Below are 15798 nucleotides of genomic sequence, written 5' to 3'. Positions count from 1 at the left end.
AATCTGATTCTAAAATATAGTGATTTACAAAAATAAATATATTCTATATATTTATAAGTAGTAGGTAGTAGGTTGGCCAGGGCACCAGCTGCCCTTTGAGATACTACCACTAGAGATTTATCGGGTCCTTTGACTGGCCAGACAGTACTACATTGGATCCTTCTCTCTGGTTACGGTTCTTTCCCTTTGCCTACACATACACCGAATAGTCTGGCCTATTCTTTATAGATTCCCCTCTGTCCTCATACACCTGACAACACTGAGATTACCAAACAATTCATCTTCAGCCATGGACTTAACTACTGCACTGTAATTGTTCAGTGGATACTTTCTTCTTGGTAAGGATAGAAGAGACTCTTTAGCTATGGTAAGAAGCTTTTCTAGGAGAAGGACTCCAAAATCAAACCATTGTTCTCTAGTCTTGGGTAGTGCCATAGCCTCTGTACCATAGTCTTTCACTCTCTTGGGTTAGAGTTCTCTTGCTTGAGAGTACACCCGGGCACACTATTTTATGTAATTTCTCTTCCTCTTTTGTTAAAATATTTATAATTTATATAGAAAATATTTATCTTAATGTTATTACTATTCTTAAAATATTCTATTTTTCCTTGTTTCCTTTCCTCACTAGGCTATTTTCCCCGTTAGGGCCCCTGGGATTATAGCATCCAGCTTTTCCAACTAGGATTGTAGCTTAGCAGTTAATAATAATAATAATAATAATAATAATAATAATAATAATAATAATAATAATAATAATAACATAAATTACAACACTTTGAAAAGAATTTACATAATAGCAAAATAAAGCACTTGAATTAAGTCTGAACAAAACTGAAATTAAGACAAAAATGATACGATCTGATAATTTTATAACTTGATTTTAAATGTTAAATCTGAATAAAACTTTAACTAAGATAACAGAAATAATCCAATGTAAATTATACAAAACCTTGAAATTAAATCTGAATAATACAATATAAAACTTTGATACTTAATGAAAATAGATAACCAGATCACGTTACAAACTTTAACCTTCCTACAGGGCTGTTTACAAAACTTTACACAATGCCAACGCTCACCCTAATATAATGAATTCAAAATCACGTATCTTTTCGACACACAATTTGCTTTGGGGCACAGAGTCACTTAGGAGAGGACGCACTATATGTACTGAACACTTTAAAAAAAATACACTGTGTTGTGTGCGAAAGTGAGAATGCTGAGGGGATGACAATCTTAAGGCTAGTAATCTCTATCTCTATCTATATCTGTAAACTTAGTGTTGCCTTTTTTTATAAAATTCAGCAACTTCCAGAAACTTCCCGGACTGAGGTCTGGAAGCGTGGGGGCCGAGCAAGGAGCCTGAGTTGCCTAATATAGATCTACCGAACGATACTCACGCCACGCCAGAAAACTCTCTCAGTCAGGTAGCTCTGCCCACCCTTTTGTACCCGAAATAAAAAAAGATAACATCCTATCACTAGGTCTTTTCATAAAATTTCTGAAGCATATGGACAGAATTTTCCAAAGCACATGTTACTGAGCATTTTCTCTCAAACATGACGCAATACCTCATGAAATATAAAAGAACATAAATTTACATATACTAACTTGAATAAAGAATACAATGTAATTAACGACAAAAGTCTTACGTAACTTACATAACACACCTACGTCTATATGAGAAGAGCTCATTTTATGGACTGGCTATCCTCTTTTCAATGCACAAATAAAACAAATAAGATCATTGATAAACTACTATATTTACTCTACACTAGACCAGCTTAGTAAGATAGCTCCCCACAAAAAAGATTATTTATTTCGGACCTGAATCCATCAATTCAGCTCAAGATAGATAATCTGCAACCACGTAATCTTTACATGCTTGTTATCTTTACCTGATATATGTTTTGCATTAATACAATACGGTTGTAAACATAATGACCACCTAACTAACCTTTGATTATTATTTTCATCCTATTCACAAAAGTTAAAGGATTATGACCAGAATACAATGTAATCTCATTCTGTTGTTGATTCACATAAATTGAAAACTTCTTTACCGCTGCGATCAGCACCAGAAGTTCTTTTTCAACTGTCAAGTCGACTCGTTGCTGCTTCTTCAGCTTCGATGACATAACACACAGAGGGTGAAGAATACCTTCCTTCTCTTCTTGCAATAACACAGCTCCAATACCGTTATCCGACCCATCCACTTGGATAAGGAATTTATTGGTGAAATCCGGTTCTCGAAGTATTGGTTTCGAAGTTCATATGGTCTTCCTTAAACTTTTCCCTTTTCCTGATATCTCGATAACGTAGGTCCAGTCGCTGCTCTCCTCCAAAATCCGGAATGGTTCTGGGAACTCGTTGGCGAGAGGGAATCTCCTTTCCGATGCGTAGATCAACACCTGCCATCCTACCATAAACTGTCTGTTCGTACTCTTCATACCAAACCTTTTCTTCGTCCGTCCTTGCCTCGTTTTCACGTTTTCTAGGGAAAATTTCCTTAACTTACCGATTCCTTTCCTCAAATCCTTGACATTTCCTTCGTCCATTTCCTTTCGATCCTTCCCTTTTCCTGCAAACATTTTCTTTGGTCCTTTGGTAAAAAGTCCTGCAACCTGTCTGTTCGTACTCTTCATACTAAACCTTTTCTTTGTTCGTCCTGGACTCGTTGTCTTCGTGCCTTCTAGAGAAAATTCCCTTATCTCGCCGATCCTTTTCCTCAAATTCTTGACATTTTCTCCTCCCGTTTTCTTTCAGTCCTTCCGTTTATCTGCTATCATTTTCTACGGTCCTTTCCTGAAGGGTTTTCCTTCTACTTTAATCGGGCGTAAGGGAGCTTCCTTGATGCACTCGTCGGGCTTTTCAGCCATCTGACATACGTAACATGCACGGTAAAACTGACTCACGTCCTTATGCAAGCCAGGCCAGAAGAGGTGTTTCATTATCTTCTCTGTCGTCTTTCTTATCCCCATATGTCCCGTCTTGTGCGCGACAGCAATCACCTGTCTTCTCAATGGGGCTTGAATTAATATTTGCCGATATATCGCCCCCAGACTTACGGCATTCCTAGGGATATCGGTGAGTCTATGCTTCCTCATAAGCAACCTATCCTCAAGATAATAAGAGGTCAGAGACTGCTGTGCCTCCCTCTCGTCCACCACACGGTACAATAACTCTGTTAACTATGCATCCTTCCTTTGCAATCCTATCAGCCGTTTCCTACTCACTTGTCCTACTTCTAACATTGAATTTTCTATTTCTTCCAAGTCCATTTCTACTTTGTCCTCTTGAATTCTCTTCTTGCATATCATCAAGGCAATCTTCTTCTTCGGAAAACAAATCCTTTAAGTTCATTGCTCCTTCGATTTCTTTTCCTTCTTTGTCCTCTTGTCTTCTCGTCTGTCGTTCCTCTTCACTCGGACCTATTTAGGAGTTCTCTTCTTGCATACCATTAAGGGAATCCTCTTCTTTTGAAAATCAATCTTCTAAGTTTATCGCTCCTTCGATTTCTTTTTCTTCTTCAGCAGCCACTTTCTTCTTTATACTCCTTGTCATAACACAACTAGGAAACAGAGGTGGGTAGTCTTTCTCGAGTTCAGTCGTAGGACTTTACTACAAAGGTTTCTCTGTTATAATGGGACAAGGCTCAAACAGCGCTCCACCAACTTCATTACCCAACAGGACGTCTACCCCTTTAACAGCCATTGAATCCTTTACCGAAAAGTCAAAATTACCTGCCAACAACTCGCATGACAGTTTTAAACGGCAAATAGGGGTAACCTACTCACCTCCAGTTCCCTTCAAAATAACTGAGTCCCCTGTGAGAGACTGTTCCATCAATGGTTGTACTCTTCGTACTACCCCACGATGGTTACAACCTGTGTCGCACAATATCCTGACCAGGGCTCGCTCATTCCCATCTATTGCCGCTAAATTACCTTCATAAATATATGGTTCAAAGGCATCCACACTGTTTGGGTTTGTCCTGTTCGTCGTGTAAACGGTGACTGGTTCATTTTCCTCTCCATTCTTTCCCGATTGCTTGTTCGTCTTCGTATTCTGTGAAGTCAAATTATCCTTAATTTCTTGGTCAACTGCTTTCAGGTGGTTTGACCAACATTCCTTACTGACATGGGCTCTCTTGCCACTCTTAAAACAGACAATATCAACCTTCTGCACATCTTTTGTTGCTGAGGTACTATTGCATTCTACTTAGGGACAGCACCAGTGCTACTTCCGTTGTAACTGTTGAACTTGTTCCTGTAGTTATTTCCGAACTGGTTTCCATGATTCGGTGAATACTTGACACTTGTTCGGAGCGACGGTTAATAACTTCGTGCAGAGAAGAGTTTACGACTGATATTATTGTAATATTCACTCAGCGAAGCGGCTTTATCGAGTTTCTTCACCTCTCTCTCTCTCAAGTACGTTCAAATGTGTTCAGGAATTCCTCGTAAATACTGCTGTAGTATTATTAATTCTTCTGAATCAGCCACCTCCTTTACGTTAGCAGCCTCTGTCCATATCTTGAAACATCGTCGTACCTTATAAGCAAAATCCAGGAGAGTCATTTTCTTGTCGTTTCTCAAACTTCCGAAACTTTCATTATAATATTCAATGGTCATCTGATACACTTGTAGCACTCTCCTCCTCACTTCTTGATACTCCATCCTCTGGTCCTGAGGTAAAGATAAGTAAGCACTGCAGCCATTCCCAAAGAGCACACTGTGCAATAACACAGACCATTTATCTTCCGGGCATTTTATCGTCGCTGCGAGGGTTTCAAACTCATCGAAGAACTCATCTACTGTGGGCCTTGGAATTAACCTCTGGGCTTCCAACACATTAAACACGGGATCGTGCTTAGCAGGGGCTGTCTCAGTTTCCGTTGTCAACTGACCACCGGCGTGCAACAGATCTAATTCCCGTGCATACCTCGCTTCTTTCATCTTTTTTTTTTTCCTGTCGTATCTCTTTTTCTTCTTGTTTTGCTATTTCCATTGCTTCCATCTCTCTCATATGTCGTTTTTCTTCTCTCTCTTCTTCTTCCTGTCTTCTTCCTCTTTCTTCTTGGTCTGCGATTTCCCCTGCTTCCATCTTTTTCGCACATCATCTTTCTTCTCTCTCTTCTTCTTCTCGCCTTGCTTCCATTAACCTTGTATGCCTGGCAATCTCTCGGGCTTCTTCCTTCTCCTCGGCCAATATCTTTAACTTGATCAAATTCTCCTCCGCTGCCATTCGTCGAATCTCAGCCTCTACATTCTTATCTGCTTTCATGCCTTCAGTTTGAGGGTGAACCGGTCTTTGCTTCGTTAAAAATTCTTCCTCAGCTTCCTCCAACAGCTTCCACAATATTCTCTTCTGACAACTTTCCCGAGTTTATCAACGTTTTTAAGGCTAGACACTTATTTTAGGCTTTAATCATTCCACTCGTTGCATGTCAGCCACATGCCATTAAGATAGAGAGCCACTGAGCTTTAATTACATTAGCTTCTGACAATTCCTGAACGCTTGGGTTATTCAGAAACTCTTAGGTAATAAACTGTGCGATCTTGTAATTTTAAAACAAATTAAATTCTTTTCCAAAAATATATCGAAAAAATGCACAAAAGTCCTATTAACACTGAATGTTCAAAACTTTTAATCAAAACACGACCCTATTATCACTAATATTTAAACCAAACTCGATTGATCCTGATGGTCTGAGCACCAAAAATATACGATTATGGCTCCCTGGTCTGGGCACTAAAAATATGATAAACTATGGCTCGTGACTGCGAACCAAATATATAATATTATATATATTACGACTGGTAAGTTACTCATCCTCTTGAATTCCACTCACTTCTTTGCTTTTATATTAAAACTATTACACTTTAAAATATCAATACACTATATCTGAGACAGTAAATATTTCTCAGACAGCAATATATAAAACTTGACTTTAAATGTTGAATCTGAATAAACCTTTGACTAAGACAAAAGAAATAATGCTATGTAAATTATACAAAAGCTTGAAATTAAATCTGAATAATACAATATTCAAGTTTGATACTTAATGAAAATAGATAACCAGATCATGTTACCAACTCTAACCCTCCTACAGGGCCGTTTGTAATTCTTAAGGCTAGTAATTTATATATATATATATATATATATATATATATATATATATATATATATATGTATATATATATATATATATATATATATATATGTATATATATATACATATATATACATATATGTATATATATATATATATATATATATATATATATATATATATATATATATATATATATATATACAGTATATATATATGTATATATACATAAATATATATGAATACATATATCTATATATATATATATATATATATACTAAATAAGCCATATATATTAATACATTAAACTCTGGATTCTCTTAACAACCTCAGGATCAGAGTTTCAGGGGAAATCACTCAAAGACTATAGTATCTGCCCGGCCGGGCTACGAACACTGGACCTGGATACCTGTATGCCATTGACCATACCACTCAGCAACAAAGAAAGATAAAAGTCAATAACAATTCTTTATATATATGTGTGTATATATATATATATATATATATATATATATATATATATATATATATATATATACATACATATATATATGGTATATATATAGTATATATATATATGTGGTAGTGTCTTCGTGTGTGCGTGTGTGTATGTGTGTGACATAAAAGATTTAATTTTAATTATTTTAAATCTAATTGTTTGGAATCGTTTTACATTCAATCAGAGGTATTTCATTTAAAATGGACTTATTTGATATAGATTATATTGTACCAACCGTGTGTTACATGATCGTACATAGTAACGACATTTCTTTTTTTGTATATATTATGCTTTGTATCTTCGCTCTCCCCTCGCACTGATAGGGACCTGAAATAACATGTCTGTTTTTCTCACCGTTAACTGTTAACAGAACCAGTTGTCGGTTGAACATGAAATTGCCTGTTATGTTTTTATGTTCTTTTTGCCTGGAGTTTATGTATATATAAACGGATGTTCTGTAATAAAGTTACTGAGTTGCTTTCATCCTGTGTTCTTAGTCACAGCCTCTCTTGGCCTGTCACATTGGTGACCCCGGAAGTCGACTCGCTCCTCCCCCCTTCCTCACCCCCCCCCCCCTCATTGGTACTATGGCGGACTCCATGGAAGTTGGCGCCGCCCCATTGAAACTTTCGTCGTTTGCCAGCGCGCAGAACTCCAGTTCCGTATCAAGGACGTGACTCGCTCAACCACCAAAGCAGATTATGTTCTCGCGGCGATACCTGAGGACACCTTCCTGGAAATATCCGACTGGCTTTGTGAACAAGGAGACACCCTAATAGCGTATGACGCCCTCAAAACATACCTTTTGCAGCAGTACTCGCTGTCGCCAGCCTCCCTGTATAGCAAAGCTCTTTCAGCTCTCTCAACAAGTGTTGGGGGACCAAAGGGCTTCGCTCGCCCTCAGGGAAATGACTAGTATCACTCGCCTGCAACCTGCCACAGACGGCTCTCCTCATGAGGTGAACCTACTCCGTTCCCGAACCTGTACGCGCTGCCATACCCGATGTCGATAGTTTACCCATAAAGTATTTGATGACCAAAGCCGACGCCCTTATGGACAGCCACTTCACGACCTTCAAGACCTACATCAACGCCTCCACTCTTGACAAACAGGACGATTATTCAACGTCAACCGAAGCTGACGTGAATGCCGTAGGACATACACGCCTACCCCGCGATGTGCCAGAGCGGCGACAAAGCCACCCATCGCCACCACTTGCTCGCGCCCAAACCAACGACTTCTACAGCCACTTACTGCCGCCCATCGGCCGCAGCTTTGATACTACCACTACAGATTCAGGGCAGCTGCTAAGAAATGTGCCAAGGATTGTCAGTGGCCAAAAAACGTGTAAGTAGGCCATCGCTCGTGGCCGTGGCGTCCCGTGTTACTGATCTTTTCTTTTTACATGATGCAGGAACAGGCGTGCGATTTTTGGTAGACACGGTTGCTTGTCGTTTTCTTTTGTCGAGAGAACTCTTCCAGACGCGACATAGTCTGTCTATGTCTGCCGACGTCCACCTGGTAGCTGCCAACAGATCTGCAATACCAACCTACGGTTACAAGAACCTCACATTATCGTTTGGAAACAGTAAATTTAATTGGAAATTCCTCGTTGCTGACGTCACATTGCTAATCCTCAGTCAGGATTTCCTCTCTCATTTCCACCTTCTGGTCGATATCACCCATCGACGATTGGTCAAAGCAGACTTGTACTTGTCGACACCTCTTCAACCCGGCCCCACCAACCTCGCTCTCCACATCAGCGCACCACAGATGCCTATGCACACCTCCTCACATCGTGCCCGGAAGTTTTCCGTCCAGAACTTCGCAAAATTCAGACGTCTGGCACCGGATCGATTAGCACCGCCAAACACACGTTCACCGAAATGGAGGAAATGGGCCTTTACCAAAAGGCCTCCAGCCTATGGTCTTCACCCTTACACATCGTCCTGAAGAAAGACGGCTCTCTCCGTCCGTGCAGGGATTACAGGCGCCTGAACATGCAAACAGAACCGGATCACTTCCCCCTCCTAAACATCGCCGACGTGACCTCCTACCTGCACAAAGCAAAGGTTTTCTCCACGCTCGACCTCCTGAAGGGGTATTATCAGGTGCCTATGAACCCAGAAGACATCCCCAAGACTGCCATCACCACTCTGTTTGGTACATACATCTTCAATTACTCCTGTTTTGGCCTTCGTAATGCTGGGGCCACTTTTCAACGTCTCATGGATGGCATCTTAAGGGACCTCCCCTTCTGTGTATGTTATGTGGATGACATACTTGTGTTCTCTTCCTTAAAAGAGGAACACCTCCATCACCTGCGCATCGTGCTCGACTGCCTGCAACAAAATGGCCTTGTAGTCCGGTATGACAAGTGTACCTTTGGTGCCAACGAAGTGTCGTTCTTAGGGCACCACATCACTCCTGAAGGAGTCCATCCCCTCCCTGAGAAGGTAGCAGCCGTTCAGAACTTCCCCACGCCCTCGACCGTCAAAGCTCTGCTTGAATTCTTGGGCATGATCAACTATTTTCACCGTTTTCTGCCAGCCATTGCCGCCACTCTTGCTCCCCTCTACGCCTCCTTCAAGGGCAAGCCAAAGGACCTGTAGTGGGGTCCCCTTCAAGAAGCGGCCTTCTGCAATGCTAAAAAGGCCCTATGAACCGCTGCTGCTCTCACTTTTCCCATCCCACATGCCCCTCTCCTTCTCTCCACAGATGCCAGTGACGTCGCTATTGGTGCAGTACTCGAGCAGGTGGTCAACAGCTCGCCCCGCCCATTGGCCTTCTTCAGTAGAAAACTCTCCAAGGCAGAATCGGGTTATTCTACCTTCGATCCCGAATTGCTGGTGGTGCACTTGTCTGTCCGTCACTTTTGCCATTTCTTAGAAGGTACGCCCTTCTTCATTCGCACAGACCACATGCCTCTGGTGCACGCCTTCACTCGACAGTCTGATGCCTGGTCCGCCCGTCAACGCCAACATCTCTCCGCCATGGCTGAATACAATTGCACCCTTCAACACATCCCTGGGAAAATGAATCCTGTTGCCGATGCCGTGTCAAGAAACACGTTGGCTGTCGTTCAACTGGGATTGGATTATAATGCCTTGGCTGAAGCCCAACGACAGGATCCAGAGTGTCAAGCATGTAGGACATCCTGCACATCCCTCCGTTGGGAACACATTCCCCTCGACGACTCCATCACCACCCTCCTCTGTGACGTCAGTACTGGTAGACAGCGACCTTGGATTCCTGCCCCCATGCGCCGACAGGTGTTTGATTTCATTCACAGCCTTTCACATCCCTTGTGCCGTTCTACTGCACAGCTGCTGAAGACGAAGTTTATTTGGCACGGCATATCTAAGGATGGTAATGATTGGGTCCGCGCCTGTACTTCTTGCCAAACTTCCAATGTACATCGACACACGGATTTAGGAGTGGGTACCTTTCCTCAACCTCAGCGTCGTGTCGCCCACATTCACGTCGACATTGTAGGCCCCCTACCCACATCACAAGGACATCGTTACCTGTTTGCCGTCATCGACCGCTCTACTCGTTGGCCTGAAGCCATTCTCATGGAAACTGCAACATCCACCTCATGTACATCTGCCTTACTCTCAGGATGGATTTCAAGATTTGGTATCCCTGAGCATATTACTTCTGACAGGGGTACCACCTTTACCTCTCTATCGTGGACATCATTAGCGAATCTCCTGGGCATCACCCTACATCAGAAAACTGCCTACAATCCCGCTGCCAATGGAATGGTTGAACATTTTCATCGCACCCTCAAAGCAGCTTTGATGTCCCGCTGCAAGGATTCCAACTGGTTTACTCAGCTTCCCTGGGTCCTCCTGGGACTAAGGACCACTCCTAAAGATGCCCTCGATGTCTCGGCAGCTGAAATGGTGTATGGCGAACGTTGGTCGTCCCTGCCGAATTTTTTCCTTCTGCAACCTCCTCCATTGATCTCCAATGTATACGTCACATCGTGGGAAAATTTACTCCATGCTGCCAGACTTACAAGCCCCAGTGAAACATCACATACCGACAGACTTGCACTCTGCAATGCATGTCTTCCTACGCAACGACACTAGCAAGCCACCGCTAACGCCCCCTTACGGGCCTTTTCCTTGTGATCCGACGCAGTCCGAAAGCATTCCTACTAAACATTCGTGGCAAAGAAGACTGGGTCTCCATTGATCGTCTAAAACCTGCTTATCTCCTGCCAGATGACCCACTTACAGTATGTCATTTTTAGGGGGGGAGCCATGTACCAACCGTGTGTTACAGGATCGTACATAGTAACGACATTTCTTTTTTTGTATATATTATGCTTTGTATCTTCGCTCTCCCCTCTCACTGATAGGGACCTGAAATAACATGTCTGTTTTTCTCACTGTTAACTGTTAACAGAACCAGTTGTCGGTTGAACATGAAATTGCCTGTTATGCTTTTATGTCCTTTTTGCCTGGAGTTTATGTATATATAAATGGATGTTCTGTAATAAAGTTACTGAGTTGCTTTCATCCTGTGTTCTTAGTCACAGCCTCTCTCGACCCGTCACAATATGTTTACACAACTTAGTACCTTTTTTAATACAATTATTTTTACACAACTCATATTTTTTACGTTTCCTGGAATATCATGCAACTATTTGTGGTTATTTTCGTAAAATTGCCATTGAGTCAGTTCTTAAGCAATACCCTTTAATTTCCCACTCTCATCTTTACTTTCTTCCTAGAGAGAGAGAGAGAGAGAGAGAGAGAGAGAGAGAGAGAGAGAGAGAGAGAGCTGGTAGGGTAATGGATATCTGAAAAGTTAACAATAAAAACATAAGACTTATGTGGATGCGTAATCAAACACACTTAGTTATTTTATCACAAATTATTTTAATATTCCTGAAGTAAAAGAGAATAGTTAACAACACTTTATCTCTCCTCTATTATGGTAGGATATCCTTAATTGGAGTGTCTGGCACATTTTTCTAGGCATATATATATATATATATATATATATATATATATATATATATATATATATATATATATATATATATATATATACATGGATGCAGGCAGGATATAAGATAATAATGAGTGATGAAAGGTGGCCAAAAAGAGAACAATCAACGGCGGATGATGATGATGAAACATGTATATATATATATATATATATATATATATATATATATATATATATATGTGTGTGTGTGTGTGTGTGTGTTTATATATATATATATGTGTGTGTGTGTGTGTGTGTGTGTGTATGTGAGTATATACATAGACTGGTTCCCTTATATAGAGTTATGAGAGGGATATATATTTTGTTTTAGAGGACATGAAAGGAACAAAGAAAATGGTGTGGGCTTTCTTAATGGTAAAACTATTATAGGTAATATAAAAGTTTTGTAGTATTCAAGATAGAATTAAAAGATTGATTATTAAACTAAATAAGAAATATAAACTGAAGCTCATTCAAACGTGTGTACCAACCACATCCTATACAAAGGAATAAATAGAAACTTTATGAAGATCTGGAGATATCTATGAAAAAACATAGGACTCAATTAACATTTCTTTTGGGGATTTCAATTCTCAAGAAGGCCAAAAAAAGAGAGGAGAATCAGCAGTAGATAAATTTAGATTGAGCAAAAGAAATGACATGTTTGTATAATTTGCTAAAAAAAAAAAAAAAAATCTATAAATATATTTAACCAAATTATTTTTCTTATATAAAAGGGAGCATAGCAAATGGACACAGAGAAGCCCAAATAGAGAAATGAAAAACGAAATAGATTTTGTTCTCAGTGAAAAAGTTAATTTAGTTAAATATGTTTGAATGATAAACAAGTAAAAGTCTAGGGACCATTGAATGGTGAGTAGGAATGAGAGAGAAAAGCTGATTTAAAGAAAAAAAAATAAACACTCCTGTAATAAGAGAAAATTTAATAATAAAAACTAGGTACTCCCAACTACATGATAAAATATAAGCAAGTAAAGAAGTAATTAATAGTAATTAAATAATCTGTATTGAAATCAACAAAAAAGGTCGGTGGAAATGTACCTTAACAAGATTAAGGAAAACTATAAGAAAAAACACAAAAAAAAGATTAATAAAATGAGATTATAAATGAGAATAAATTCCAAGATAGATGACATAGAGTTAGCAGAACTATTCATGATAAAAACTTTAGGGCCACACTATCGGACATGCACGACGGGCAAACAGTGATATCAGATCGGGTAACGCCAACTCGCGCACTAGGAGGGCGAATGGAAGAGGTAGTCACAGTGTAAGGCACGAAGGTGACGTCAGAAGCGAGGAAACGACGGGCATGCATGAACAGAGGGAAGTAAACTGAAGAAACTTTAGTAGCTTGAATAATTAGTATAGTTTTCTTATGGTAAAGATATTTGTTTGTGTCCTCACTTCAATTGGATTGATTTGTTACTCAATTTTTGTTTATTCGATTTTTGTAAATTCATATTGAAATGAATATAAAGGTGCCTTTGTGTTAGGATATGAGTTAGAAAAACTGTAAATATCATAAGGGGCTCTTTATAACAAATGTAAAAGATTTTAGAACAGTGATTGGCTGAAATATTATTATTATTATTATTATTATTATTATTATTATTACTTGCTAAGCTGCAACCCTAGTTGGAAAAGCAGGATGCTATAAGCCCAGGGGCTCCAACAGGGAAAATAGCTCAGTGAGGAAAGGAAATAAGGAAAAATAGAATATTTTAAGAAGAGCAACAATATTAAGATAAATATCACTTTATAAACTATAAACACTTTAACAAAACAAGTGGAAGAGAAATAAGATATAAGATAGAACAGTGTGCCCGAGTGTACCCTCAAGCAAGAGAAATCTAACCCAAGACAGTGGAAGACCACGGTACAGAGGCTGAGGCACTACCCAAGATTAGAGAACAATGGTTTGATTTTGGAGTGTCCTTCTCCTAGAAGAGCTGCTTACCACAGCTAAAGAGTCTCTTCTACCCTTACAAAGAGGAAAGTGGTCACTGAACAATTAAAGTGCAGTAAAAAGAATTGTTTGGTAATCTCAGTGTTGTCAGGTGTATGAGGACAGAGGAGAATATGTAACGAATAGGCCAAACTATTCGGTGTGTGAATATGTAGGCAAAGGGAAAATGAATTGTTATTAGGGATTTTTTATAAAGTAAAATAGCTTAACGTCTGTAAGGTGGCAGGTAGCCGGAATGCACTTTTCTTTGTTATTTGAGTACCTCCTAGTAATTATTATCCTTGGGAAGATATTATATGTTATTGGTGTCTGCTGTGATCTCCTTGCCCGCCAGTCTTTGCCATCTAAACGAGTAGAGATTGTGGGCTACACTCCATCTAGTATCACTATTTGTTGCCAGATCCCTGTCTGTAGTTTTCCCACTTCTGACATCATCAGTCCTCATCCTTGCTACCCATTGGGATCTAGTATCCTATTTGCCCATCGGGCATGTCCGATAGTGCGGACAGGCCTTTCAGACATTCATAAACACACTCAGACCCAAATTGAGGAATCATTAAAGAAAGTAAGAAGCGTAAAGCTAATGAAAAAAGGCTGTGAATGGAGCACCAGCAGATATTTGCTTTAAAGGAGGAAAATAGAAACATTATCAATTAAAGAGGTGGAGTGGTAAAAATTGCAAGGAATTCGTTTATAATACTATATTATATTGATATAGGAAATAACTTGGCCACAAGAAATAATGAAATACTTGAACCAGTGTTGAAAGGTAGAGTAGAAGTAAAGAAACCATTAAAAGGTGTGAAAACACTCAAAGCACAAGAAAAGATGGCCTAACAATTGGTTCAGTAATAGATGGAAGAGATTTCATAGTAGGGAATCTTGCTAAACTTTACAGAAAATGTCTGCCAAAATGCTTTACACCCAGAGCTTAAAAAAAAAAAAAAAACTTTATAAACAATTCACAAAAAAAGAGACACAAAAGACCTGAAAAATTTTGACCATCAAGTCTACTCTCCATAATATATGAAACATTTTCAAAGACTGTATTAGACTGGCAGCTAGACTTTAATCAACTGAGAGAGTAGGCAGGCTTCAGAATATGACAAACCACTATGTATAGCATTTATAAAGTATGAAAAAGCTCTTGATTCCGTCAAAACGTCAGCAGTGATGAAAGCCCTTCAAAGATAAGGAATAGATGAATCTTATATTAGAACACTTGAGGATATCTATGAAGCACAGCAATCCTAAAACACTTAAAGATAGTAAGAAAATTCCAATTGAAAAAGAAGTCACACAGGGAGACCCCATTTTTTCTAAATTATTCACAGCATGCCTAGAAGTTTTTAAGAATAATTTAGAATTGGAAAATATAAGAATTATCCTTAATGAGACTACCTAAACAACTTAAAATTTGCAAATGACATAGTTGTGTTTAGTGAATTATAGGAGGAATTATAAAAGATGACAGAAGATTTGAATAAAGTAGAAACGTAGAACTGAAAATTAATATAAGTAAAACTAAGATAATGTTCAATTTAAAAGCAGAGAGACAACAAATAAAGTTTATGGATGACCTCTAGAGGTTGTTAATCAATATACATACTTAGGAAAGACAGCGTTTCCTCAGGACATGATGCTACAATTAAAAGAAAATAAGTATAGGATGGAGAGCATTTGGTGAACGAAATAAGAATATGAAAAGGGAAATACCACTTTCTCTAAAAAGAATAGTATATAATTAGACGGTCCTATCAGTACTATCTTATGCATCAGAACACTAGAGACTTTCTAAAGCCTTAAAACATAATCGAGTTACAACTTAAAGATATATGGAACGTATAATGATGGGATTAACACTATGAGACAAAAAAAAAAAGAGCATCATGGATATGAGAACCATCTAAAGTAGAGGATATTCTACCACGTAAAAAAAGGGGGATATTAGCAGGAAATATAATGATAATGACAGATAATAGAAGGACATTAAAAATAACAGAAAGAGTCCCTAGAGATTGTAAAAGAAGCAGGGGAAGGAAGAGAGGAGGATGGATTGACGAACTAAGAAAGTTTGAGGGTCTATATAGACTAGCTTAGAAAAACTATAAACCGGTGTGTGTGGAAAGACATGTTTCAGGCCTTTGTCTTGCAGTGGACTAGCAGCTGCTCCTACTGATGATGGTGAG

This window comes from Palaemon carinicauda, chromosome 6, assembly GCF_036898095.1.
Source record: "Palaemon carinicauda isolate YSFRI2023 chromosome 6, ASM3689809v2, whole genome shotgun sequence".
In the NCBI taxonomy this organism is placed as follows: Eukaryota; Metazoa; Arthropoda; class Malacostraca; order Decapoda; family Palaemonidae; genus Palaemon; species Palaemon carinicauda.
Note: the sequence above shows the minus strand (reverse complement) of the source record.